The sequence below is a fragment of the Pleurodeles waltl genome, chromosome 12 (genome assembly GCF_031143425.1).
Source record: "Pleurodeles waltl isolate 20211129_DDA chromosome 12, aPleWal1.hap1.20221129, whole genome shotgun sequence".
Classification (NCBI taxonomy): domain Eukaryota; kingdom Metazoa; phylum Chordata; class Amphibia; order Caudata; family Salamandridae; genus Pleurodeles; species Pleurodeles waltl.
In genome coordinates, this window is record NC_090451.1 from 522,473,924 (window position 1) to 522,487,211 (window position 13,288).

The window sequence follows — 13,288 nt, forward strand, 5'->3', positions numbered from 1 at the left end:
GGGACTGAGAGCTGAGTCCAATCCAGCAACAGTTCAAGTTTTAAAGGATGCAAAGAAGGGCAGTGCACATACCAGGACGGCACATGAAACCAAAAAAACAACATTTTGAAAAGTTTGGGAATATATTATAGTGCACCTACAGAACATTGTTTCACAAAGAAGTCCCTGCCACCCACCTCTTCGCCATGAACACAACAGGTAGAGGATGAGCCTTAATCGAATTCTGTCCAGGAGAACCAAAGAAAAATTTTAAAACAAAGAAGAACCCCAATGTCTATACCACGAACGACATGGTGTGAAAGGGAGCATTCATGATGTTGAGAAGATGAAGGAAGCTGCATTTGGGTGCAGAGGGGCTCATCTGTCATCTTCCCCAACATACCTAAGGAAACAGGCTGCTCCTCTGTTCTGCTTCCTCGTGCATTCTGGATTCCTCCAGAAGATGCCTCAGATTTAAGTTCCACCTCCACTAATCCTTACTCCACAACTGATGTTATTTTCGCCACCAAAAATATACATAACTTTCTTGGTACAGGATGGTTATAAAAGATGAATCACTACCACTTTCTCCATTGTTGCTGCCACCTCCCCATATTTAAGCATAATAAAGAACTTCCATAACATAGCATGTTTAATCTACACTTCATTGGGCAAGTTATTGGAGAGTGCATGTGGCTTAAGGAAGTCCTTATGGGAATGATGGCTTACAACCAGTCTGGGCATCCCATTTACTTCTGAAATGGAGCCCATTTTGCTTGCAATGTTTCCAGCATATCCTGCAACTTTTAACACACTCCTCTTAGTAGTGAAGTTACACTACTCACTCACTCATTTTTTCTTCCATGTTTATATCCTCCATAAATGTCCTCATTTGCTACCCTACATCCCTTCTCCCACTCTCTCTCTATACTACTGGAACCTCAGCCATGCCCACCCTGCCATTTCTCCTGCTTCCTTCATATTTCTGCAAGAATGTCCAAATACACCTTTAAACTCCTAATACTCTCACGCTTGTACTAGATAACATCCTGTATGACAACACAGCTTGCTGTAACGCAGTAATGCACATTGGTTGCGCAGTGATCTACAATCCCAAGCTACTTCTTAAGTGCTAGAATGGCCAGCTGAATATTCATGGTGTGCAGGAAGATTGGGCTGCTCTTCCAAAACCAGTATTATAAGGTTCATATGAATTAAGTAGGACGGCATATTAGGACAACATGTACTTCAGAATACAGGGACTATGTCAATCTATACCATCAGGAAATGTCAACCCTATGCCTAGCTAGCTCACAGTGCTCCATCTGAACTCCTAAACTTACCAGAGATCCTGATGGTATCAGCAACCTCGAATATGACCACTGTTATTCCCCATGAAATTGGTGGAAACAGATCTACCCTTTCACTGTTACTTTTGCATGCCCAATATAAACACAAGAAAGATACAAAAATGGCTTTTCAAACATTTATTAAAACAACTGTATTCTTGCATGGAAAGAGTGAACTGCGATTATTAAGCAGCTGAAACAAAACATTGTAACCAGCATTATGAGAATGGTGAAAAAGATAAACAATTCAACCATGGCAATGTTACTATATTGACATACTCTTATCTATTACTACCTATATTATAGAGAGCACAGTGGGAGTACCCTCTGAAGTGCTTCTCTGCCAAATAAAAAGCAGAGGCTGTTTTTAGAACAAAAGAACTGTTCATGTCACACTGCGTCAGAGTTGCAGAGCTGATGCAATGGTTTGGCTGGAGCTTCAATGCTGTCTCACACAAGGGCATCGCATTCTATGTGCCTAGCGTTGGATAGAGAGTACAGATTACATGACGGCAAAGCTTACTAGTAATACGCTGCATGTACAGTGTCTTCTCAGTACATTATCGTGCTAGTGTAAAACATGTAAAAAAATCACCATCAGAAAAAGATGTCTAGTTAAAATGTGAAAACTAAATGGAGACCCAGCACAGTCCCAAAAGTACCTTACAACACACTCCCCTTGGTTGTGGGAGACTAAGCTCAAATTAATAGCATAAAACGATCATAAAATGTTTTTTTAAAGAGGGGCGTGGCCACGGGCGTCAAGAAGAGGGACGGCTGGAGGAGCTGGACAGGTGGGCCACCCGGGTTGATGCCTGGGGCTGGGGTGCGGAGACCCTGGTCGGAGTGGGGAGAAGACGCTGCAGAGACGCAGTCAGTGTGCAGCGCAACAGACCAAGTGGCAGAAGTAGGGGGGGTCTGGAGGCCCCCCGGTCGATGCAAGGGCTACGAGGAGATCGTGGAGGCCCGCGAAGAGCGGCTTGAGGCAGAGAGCTGACGTTGGTGAGGTGGCCTGAGTCCTGAAGAGCGGAGTGTGGGGATTGGCGGTGGACAGGGCCGGGGCCCGGCCTAGTGGAGTCTGTGTTGGTGCTTGACCGGGTGGGAGCTAGGGGGGTTATTCTAACTTTGGAGGAGGTGTTAATCCGTCCCAAAAGTGACGGAAAAGTGGCGGATTTACCACCAGCCGTATTACGAGTCCATTATATCCTATGGAACTCGTAATACGGCTGGTGGTATATCCGTCACTTTACCGTCACTTTTGGGACGGATTAACACTCCTCCAAAGTTAGAATAACCCCCTAAGTGTGCTGCCGCCGCCTGGGCGGATCCGGACTGGTTGTCTGCCCGGGACGGCGTTGAGGAGCAGAGAGTGAGTCGGTAACAGCCTTCCCACATACCCTTTGGTGCCTGGGCCCCTGGAGGGAATCCTCGCCTTGCGGACGCCGCTGGACTGGAGACAGTGATGGGCAAAGACAAAGCAAGTAAACAGCCGCCGGCATCGCAGCAGTGCATAGACCACTTTGCCAGGCAGACGTCCCCCGGGCGGTGGGTGACCAGGCCTCTGAGACCGCAGCAATCCTTCAGGCCATCCAGTCTTCGCAGTTGGCGGTAGAGACAAGGGTTGGGGAGGTGCGAGAGGATGTTGGCCTACTGCGACAGGACCTACGGAACGCAGTGGGTCGAATTAAGGAGGTGGAAGACCACGTCTCCCAGGCCGAGGATGACATTGCGGATCTCAAGGCCAAGGTCGCACAGTTGCAGACTCGCACAGGTGAACTGCACCACAGGGTCGAAGATGACGAAAACCGGGCTAAGCGGGATAACCTATGCTTCGTGGGATTCCCGGAGGAGGCGGGGCGCGCCATTGATTTCCTGGAACGTTGGATCAATCCTGGGTCCCCGACCATCGGCTCTCCCCCTGGTTCGCCACTGAACGAGCACATAGGGCTTTGGTGCCCCGGCCCCTGCTGGGCGGCCCTCGACAGCTGATGAACGCTTGGTTCCTTAACTTCAAAGATCGGACACCATCCTGCAAGAGGCGAGGGCGCGCCTGGACCTCCGCTGGTACAAACACAGGATCCTCGTCTTCCCCGATTATACCCGTGAGGTGCAGGCCAAGCGACGTTCATATGAGGGGGTCAAGCAGAATCTCCGGGCGATGCAATTGACCTATATACTCCTCTTTCCTGCTCACCTCAAGGTTCTCCACGACGGAAAGTCATTCTTCTTTGACTCACCGGAGGCGGCGAGGGACTGGCTTACAGAGGAGCACCGGATGTCCTGGAGGGGGCAGAGTGGCCTGCGCAGCAGATTGATAGACGATGGCTGGACAGGCCAGAGTCAATCCAAAGATGGGGCCCATTGGAGGGCCCTTGCAGGGGGAGCCTGGCCCCAGCTCCGGGGATGAGCGCCTCAGTCAGTCCCCCCAGCTTTCTTGGGGCTGACCTGCCTGATCCCCGTGCCGAAGGGGAGAACATAGATGTTGGCGTCCCTCTGACACTGGACGTGGGGCGGCAGAGAGCCGTATTGCAGAACTCTGTCTGGAAGGAGGGGTCCACCACGACACGCTTGCGATTGACACTCTGTATTTACAGTTCTGGGCGGCAGATGCTTCTGGGTCGGAAGTATGTGGTGAGGGGAGTTGGGGGGAATGGGTGGATTGTTTATTCATTGATGTCCAAGACTGGACTTGTGTTTTGTTTTCTTGTTCTTGATTAGTTGGTCACAATGGGAGGTTCATACAGATGCGCTCCTCGGGAAGCGACTGCGTTTGTACCAATGCCTGAGTGCGACAAGCGGGTCCTCTCCTGGAATTTAAACGGGCTCCTAGGCAAAATCAAGTGGTCCAAGGTCTTCTCAATTATCTGTCGCTTTGCCCCTTCCGTGGTTCTGCTCCAGGAGACCCACTTGATGGGTACTTGATGCCCTATGCTCATGAGGGGGGCTATGACAGGATTTATCACACGGGATTCTCCAGGGGCTCGCGAGGCGTGGCAGTGCTGCTGCATCGTTCTTTGCCAATGGTGGTAGCTGTCTCCCGGTTGGATCTGCAGGGGCGGTATGGGGCAGTGTCTGGCCTACTTGGGGGACATCTGGTTAATATCCTTAGTGTCTATGCCCCGCCAGGTGCGCAAGAGCGGTTCCTGGCGACCCTCAGAGATGTGGTGGCGGGACTTCCCCTGGGACTGACCGTAGTGGAGGGTGACTTTAATTCCGTCGTGGACCCTGAGATTGACATCGCCTGACCCCTGTCCTCTGGGTGCAGGGTGGGGGCAGCTGGATTGCGTAGATGGATGGAGGGTCTGGGTCTCTGCGATGGATGCGTGGTGGGTTTGGCACCCTCATTTGTAACAATACACTCACACTTCAACAGCTCACCATACTCACGCAAGAATCAATCTCTTTTTTGTGCCAGCTCTCGACGTGCCCCGAGTCTCGGGAGTGGAGATCCTTCCACATGGGGTCTCGGATCACGCGCCGCTCCTTCTTCGTCTGGACAGGGTGGGCACTGACCGGCGGCCTATGTGGTGGCTCAACGCCTGGTGCCTGCAGGACAAGGAGTAAGTTCAGCCCCTCGGAGATCCGCTCTCGGATTTTTTCACTTTTAACTTGGGGTCCGTGGCGTCACCAGGCACAATTTGGGGGGCCTGTAAGGCAACTATCAGGGGGCACGCCAGGCACCTCCTCCAGGCGCGAGAGTGTGTGCGCAATCAGAAAGTATCGGTGCTCGAAGCAAAGGCGGTACGCCTAGATGGCCAAATTGCAGGGTCGTCGGGTGTAGCGGTCACGCGGCAGTTGGCCTGGGTGCAGGAAGAGATTAAGCACATAACGCTTGAGACTGCGAAGCACATGTGGCGAGCCTCCACGGCCCGTATATACAGGTGGGGAGACAAAAACAGCAAGCTCTTGTACTGGCTTGACACGAGACCGATGGCAGACAGGGTGGTCCCAGAGATCGTTGACTACTCGGGTGCTGTGTCCCGGATACCGGGTGAGATAGCGCAGAGTTTCGCTACCTATTACCGAAGACTCTATGAGGAGCGGCCTAGGCCCCTGGTCGAGAACAAAGCCCCTTTATTAGATGAGGTGACCCTTCCCAAAGTTTCTGTGGTGGATAGACGTGACCTTGACGAGCTGATCAGCCTCAAAGAGGTTGCAACGGCTATGGCGGAATTGGCTGCGGGTAAGACACCCGGCGGTTTGCCAACTGAATTTTACGCAAAATTCCGGGACACCTTAGTTCCCCACCTCAAGCCATGTATGAGGAGGCTGAGAGGTGGGGGGGGTTCCCCCGGGCCTGGATCAGGCCACTATTGTGGTGATTCCGAAGACTGGGCCCCCTTCGCGGGATTGTTGGGCGTACCGCCCCATATCACTTCTTAACAATGAACTGAAGATCTTCTCTACGGTGTTGGCTTCATATTGAAGAGGGTGTTACCCTCGCTGATCCACCCTGACCAGTGTGCTTTATGCCTATGAGAGGTACCCAGCACTGCATTCGGCGTCTGCATGTGGCTTTGGCCAATCGGGCCCTCCTAACTTCTCCTTTGGTGCTCCTGCTTCTGGACTTTGAAAAGGCATTCGATACTGTAGATTGGTCATACCTTCGGCGAGTCTTTGTGAAAGCCGGGCTCGGTCCGCGGTTCCGTGCATTGGTGGGTCTCCTCTACTCTAATCCAACGGCCCGGGTACAAGTCAACGGGGCGGTCTCGGAACAGTTTCCTATCCACAGGGGAACCCGCCAGGGGTGCCCCCTCTCCCCACTCCTGTTCGCCTTGGTGATGGAATTGCTGGTGAAGCTGCTTCGGGATGATCCCCTGGTTGAGGGCTGGTCGTGGCCTACGGGGAGGGAAGATCGCATCGTGCTGTACGCGGATGATGTGCTCCTGTTCCTGGCCAACCCAGCTAGTGGTGGACCTAGGGTGTTGCAGCTGCTGGGACTGTTCGCGTAAGTGTTGGGCCTAGTAGTTAACCCCAGCAAGTCTCTTTTGATTCCGCTCTGCCATTCCAGGGACTGTTATGACTGGCAAAACACTATACCCATTCGACGCAATAGCTTCCGGTACCTGGGAATACATGTAGCGTTGCTGCCAGTGTTGGCAAGGTCTCTTAATGTTAAGCCCTTGGCCAGGCGGGTCAAGGATGATCTCCAGAGATGGAAGACCTTACTGCTTAATATACTTGGTCGGATAGCGTTATACAAAATGATGGTGCTTCCCCAGTTCCTTTACTTGCTTCAAAATTTCCCTTATGTTCCTAGGCGCTGGTTCACCGATATGGAGGCCATGGCACAGCAGTTCTTGTGGCATTGCTCCCGCCCCCGCCCCCGCCTGGCACTTCGTGTCTGTCAAGGCAATGTGTACGAGGGCGGTCTGGGGATGTCCAATCTTTACCTCTACCACCTGGCGATGCGCCTGCAGGTGATTAACGACTGGCTGGGGGGGGTGGGTTGGACAGACCCCGCCTATCAACTGGAGCTTCTGACAATGGGCTTTCCCAGTTTGCTTCGGATGTTATATGGCGACCCTGTACCACACAGTGTTCCGGAGGTGATGAGGGTGGCAGCGAGCATCGGGATGGTGGCGTCGTCTCACCCAGGAAACTCCACTGTGGCAGGGTTCATGGCTGAGGGAGGTCTTGGCGCTATGGGGGTTTCACAAGTGGGATCTCATTGGGATTTCATTGCTCGGTGACGTCAGGGTGGGTGAGCATATGCGGTCCTTCCAGGAACTCCAGCAGCACTTTTCACTCAACAGGACCCAGTTCCATAAGTATCTACAACCCCGCCATGCACTGCAGGTACACATTCAAGGGGGAACGGCTCTCCCCGAGTTCAGCCTGATTGAGGCCAAGACAGTAATGGGACATCTGGGAAGAGAGATAGTCTCACGCATATACCGCACGTTGACTGCTAGTACTTCGCAGTCGCTTGACAAGCTTCGAGAATGGTGGGAGCAATGGGTGGGTCCGATGGAGGACGAGGACTGAAGGGATGCCCTGATGGCCCCGAGACTGTTGACCATGACTTCCCATCTTAGAGTGGTGCAGACCTACTTTCTTCATGTGCCTTACCTCTCCCCCGAAAGGTTACACAGGGCGGGCCTTTGGTTGCAGGCTGACTGTCCTCGGTGTGCGGGCCCGAATGCCGTTTTTTTTTCAAATGGTATGGGCATGGCCCTATATTGCGACTTACTGGTGAGCGGTGTTGGCAGAGATTTCCAGAGTCTTACAGGAGGAGATCGAGCCCGCACCGTGCCAATCCTATGGGGGGTACTTGAAGGAGTGGGATCTAGCAGAGCGGATCGAGCTTTTGTGGGGATGTCTTGTTTGGTGGCCAAAAGGGACATTGCATCGAACTGGAGGGCGGAAACAGCTCCGATGCTGGCGAAGTGGCGCCGGGGGGTTGACTGGTGCACCTCCCAGGGAAAACTCGTCTATGAAGCAAGGGGATGTCCTGCCAAGCATGGAAAAGTGTGGGGGAAATGGATGGGGCCCTGGGAGGATGGAGCCATGTGTGAGACCTCAGCGTGAGAGGTGTGGTGCACGATTAGAAATTCAGGGTGGTCATAGGTTTGAAGACCTTGCTGTTGCTTTATACCGGTGTAGTGCTCCGTCCATGGAGCGCAATTGTGACCTTTTGTGTTTGCTAAAAAAAAAAACAATAAAGCGTTTAAAAAAAAAATGTTTTTAAAGAAACAAGGGGCCACATTAAAAGTCTAGGAGTCTTACATAATGTGTCCCATTGTTCAAAGAGTCAGTGGGATCCAGGAAGGAACCTGCATCCACAGACGACAGAACCACAGTGGCCTGAGAGACAAGTTACAAGTAACAAACATGGTCATATCCAGTCCAGTCAGCAGATGCTGAAGGTGTGGCATCTTGGAGTATAGCCGCAGTAGAAGAGCCAAAATCCATGCATCCAGTATCTGTAGCATTCATATCAAGCAGTAGAAATGGCTCATAGCAAGCATCCTGCAGCAGTGGCAGTCTCACAGGACAGCACTGAAGGTGAACCCTCAATGGACGCACATGCAGATATTTATCTGTAGATTGAACCAATTGCATTGCAAGACATATGTACAGTGCACTCGTGAAAGAGCACAAGAGGCAGCAGAACACAGGCTGCGCGCAGGGTAGCCACAAGGGCCTAAAGAACAAAGACCAGTTTACACTGAATTCCTTAAGCAAAGACACTCCAAAGTACTGTATGATGCATTCATATCACAGCCGAACGTGTGGTAAGTTCATCACCATTTGGCCTTGGGGTGGAACATCCATTGTGTAGCAACAAAAATAGGAAAAAATAGCAATGAGAAGGAATAACACAAGCAGTATGCCTCCAAATACACTGGAAACCAAAGAGTGCAAACAGGACGGTATTATTACAAATATAGTCTGGAATCTAACGAAGCCAAACCCATCCCTTTGAAAAAGTGTACCAGTCCTGCAGTATTTGAAGCACGAAATCTTCGGTGGACAAGATCGGCAAATTCTGCAGCACGTTTGTGTGCAAAAGCGATTGTATTTCAAAGGAAGACCTTACAACCTGAAGATCAATAGTTTCTTGAGCAGATGTTAATGCAACATCCTTTTGAAACAATAAGGCTTTCAGTCGGCTTAACTTATCAAAGTTAACTTTAAAAATAGGAATGGAAGGCCACAGGGTAACTTTCCAAATTGAATGCGTGAGTGGAAATAATACATTATTACAACAAGTCACAATTTTAGAAATTGTCACCATACATGGTTCTCCTGGTTTCATCCCACCACAACACTGGGAATAGGGTGTGTTGGAAAGGCGTGCTCTAGTAGCGGTAGTGAAGAATAAAATAATTCAGAGACCCAGAAATTCAAGGCGGAGGATCACACCTATTATTTAAAGGAGTATTTCTAGTAGGTATGCATACGAGGTATCCTCTTTCCCTGCAACAGCAAAATGGCATAGATGACAGCCAGGATGCAAAGCAATAGGACCAGTGGCACCACTACCATGACAACGCTCATGGTGTGTGTGTGTACTCGTCAATGTGGATCACCACGTCAACATCATTGCTCTGCTCACCCCCATCATTCCTGCTTTCTGGATGTAGGACCACACTTGCTCTGGCTTCTTCATGCCCATCAGTCTCCTCTTCCTTCTGGTCCATGTCATTGTCCTTTCCACCGTTAACATCAGGGTTGAAGCGTGTACGATCCAGGTCAAGCCATTTGGGCCCAGGAACTGGTCCAACAAACAATTTTTGACAGCCCGTGAAGTCTCTCAGAATTGATTTAGGGTACCCTGGCTCTGTCTTTAGACGCTGGTTGTCAAACTTCCAGTACTTGTTATTTTTGTAAAAATATGTGTAGGCTGAGAAACAGAATAGAGAATAACATTCAGTACAAGAAGATGGGGGGGAATATACAAATCAAATGACTGTGTCATTTTCCAGTTTTGTTTTGTAACCTTTACTTGAGGAATGCCCCCATGTAACTATTTAATTCAAATATCACTCATCTGATGAACCACGCGTAACATTAACAGGTCAAACAAAACACATGTTTCATTTTAACTAACTGAATTAAATAACTTGAGAAATGTAACTAATCCAACGAACACAGCAAACACATGTTTAAGAATTGAAAGAAACCCATGTGTAAGAATTTAAAGAAACCCAAAATGAGAAATGTGTGTTTGACAAATGTTTTATCGCAAAAACATTCATGACAAACAGACATTTTAACAATTTCTTTCTTTTTGTTTTAATTTACTGGGTGAGGCCCCTGTACACTTTTATTCTGTCTACTGTATCTTTTGTATCAATTGATGTAAGTAAATCAGCAAAGGTGTAGTTTATTCAAAGTAAAATAACAGTATGAAAGTTCCAGTCCAACGTAAATAAGTAACTCAATATAACCAACTCAACACCTGTTGCTGTTCATTTAGCTGAACATCAGACTGAACCGGAACCACTTTTAACAGTATCAAACAGAAGCAACTAATGCATCAGTATAAGTAAATATATGAAAAAATTACTCATACCACACATATAACACAGTGGAAGTCACCATAGTTATAGTTATGTCAGAGTTTTCCATAGGAAGAGTGTTTTTTGTTTTGTTAATACCGTTGAGGCCATTTGACGAATCTGCTAAAGGTTCCAAAACAATAAACCTATTCCACTTCATTTCCTTCATCGTGGAAAGTTTTGCGCTGATCCAAATGTAACAAGCATAAGTATCCAACATCATCCATTACAGTTAATGCTGGAGATTTAAATAGCCAATCCAATTCACTAGCCTAATAACCTTGACACCTAAATGCAACTACATAAAGTGAGACAATCTCCTTAATATAACTGAGCTAACATACTCAATTTATGTGATTTGCTGAATAAAACCAATTAGCACAGCTATCCTGGGTCAAGCACTGCTAATTTGAAAGCTCAATAAATAAGAAACCCTCTTCCCAATAGTTGAGCTTGGAGCATTTCTACATTTTCTCACTTGTTCAGTTTCGACTCTAAGGAGCCCCATTTATCAAGAGAGAAAATCTCCACCGCTGAGGGGTAATTTAATAGTATTTAAGCACTTTGCCATTAGGACCAGTGTAACTACAATAACTTATTAGAACTGAACAACATCATGACAAGGAGAAACACTATGGGGGTCAATTAAGAACTTTGCAGAGGTGAAGACCCCGGCCTGAGCTACCTTGGCAGCAAACCATCTGTCCCATTTACAGATCTCCAACTGCTTGGAAGAGATCTCTGTGCTGCAACACTGCAGGCTTGCAGAGGGGATAATGCTTAAAGTGCCTGTTCAAAACACGTTTTTTTCGAGAAAACAACCAACCAAAGAGGGAGTTTGCTTCATATAAACACATAACAAATAGCCTCCAATACACAGGGCATTCTTTGTTGTGCTTAAGGAACATTCTACATTTTCTCTGCCTATATCTGCCTCACAGGGTGGACGAGGCAGCGAAAATCAGTGACTATCACCCTGCTCGTAATGGGTTCATTTAGCATCTCTGTGATTTGCCGATCCTGTGGCGGAAGGACTGACTTGTCAGGGGTTGCCATCAGTAGAGCCAGCAGAGATTCCACCGAGGTAAACTTGCAATTGTCTCATCTCTGACTGGGGCAGGGAAAATGTGGGTTTAGCAGGGTTTGAGGACTGTTGCTTTCGGGCGTTCCTCCCACCGATCTAAACTCAAAATGAGGACCTATGTCTTTCTTTGCAAATAATATGTGAAGAGTTTGGGAACTGCTGACCATTTCTAATTTAAATTCTCATCTAGATAATATGGTGGATTGACACCACTTTCTGTTCAGAGGTACTAAACAGAACAGGTGTTGTTGAAAGTGTAGTGTTTAATTCTATATCCGGGAGTAGTGTTATGTTCTATTTGTTGCTGAATGTTTGCTAGAAAGAGCTCTATGGTGTCAGGTTGGACAGTTTCACGAGCTGTTTGTAGCATTTTGTTGGGTTTTAAATCGGTATCTCTAAGAGGAGCAGTTAAGTGTTGTCTACTGCTTCGGAAATGAAAAAAGTGCCCGTGCCAGTCTGAAGCAAGCAGAATGCTTGAAGCTAATAGAGGCTTGTGACAGGAGGAAAGTACCTTAAGCTGACCGGATGAGTGTACTTGCATCGCTCGAGCAGGTACTTAACGTGCTACAACCTTGCTGCTGCTACTCTCAAAGGGGACTCTCGGTCCCATAATCCTCTGCGTCAGGAGGCGTAGACTTGAAAGGGGAGGGCCCAAACCCCGTGCTACTAAGCGCAGCCTTCACCACTGCGACACGGGACGCGCTACAACCTTGCTGCTGCTACTCTCAAAGGGGACTCTTGGTCCCATAATCCTCTGCGCCAGGAGGCGGGTACTTAAAGGGGGAGGACTAAAGCCCCCAGCTACGAAGCATTGCCTTTACCACCGTGGCGCGGGATGCGCTACAACCTTGCTGCTGCTACTCTCAAAGGGGACTCTCGGTCCCATAATCCTTTGCGCCAGGAGGCGTGTTCTTGAAGGGGGAGGACTCAAACCCTGCACTGCAAAGTGCTGCCTTCACCACTACGGTGCAGGACCTGCTACAACCTTGCTGCTGCTGCTCTCAAAGGGGACTCATGGTTCCATAATCCTCTGTGCCAGAAGGCGTGGACTTGAAGGGGGAGGACCCAAAAACCCACACTACAAAGCGCTGCCTTCACCCCCGCAGCGCGGGACGCGCCCGGGCAAAGCCCAGGCTAAGTGCGGGCCTGTCTGTGCCCATCAGCGCCAGGAAGAGGTGGAGCTGGGCCCTCCCTCTTGGTTTTTTCATCTGCGGGCCCTCCACCTTGGTGAGTCGTCGTTAGTTAAATAATTAACACCCAAGCTCTCTTTCTTGTCCATTGTCCCCACCCCTGCATGTTAAGGGGAAGCCAGGAGGCTCTGGACATTGGACATTGTGCATTGTGAGAAGAAATGGGGAAAAGGAAAGTGAGTGGCAAACAAAACGGGATGGGTGGCTCAGAAAACACCCCAGACACTCTGCTGAGAATTGCACTATGGACCAAATAGATGAGCTAACTGAGGAAGTGGAAAGCCTGTTAGCCCCAAAGACTAAAGCATCAGGGAAGGTGGGGGGGGGGGCTGAACTATTAACACAAAACATCAAGTCCTTCTTTAAAAAAATCGAGCAGACAGCACCAGGTCCCCAAGGTCAACAAGGGGAAGCAGCTGGGGGGTGGTAGGGAGGAGGGTTCCTGTAATTTCCTTATCACCCACTGAACATGCTCAGGAGAGGCTATCAGAGCAAACTGAATCCATCTTTGAGTGTCCTCATCGTTTTCCACTGCTTGAGGATTCTAGGAATGGTAATGGTGATTGCAAAACTACCCAAACGGGTGAGGCTAACAATCATGGAGGCAATATGGGGGAAGCCTCTACTAGGGATCAGCTAGCCCACCTCAGGGGAGAAATCGTGAATCTACGAGACTGC

General features: G+C 49.1%; 1 pseudogene; it reads right to left on the reverse strand.

Annotated features, from left to right (window-relative positions):
* Window positions 1-2,584: 2,584 nt before the first annotated feature.
* The window catches only part of LOC138267143 (matrix metalloproteinase-15-like), a 120,956-nt pseudogene continuing 110,252 nt past the window's right edge, over window positions 2,585-13,288 (reverse strand).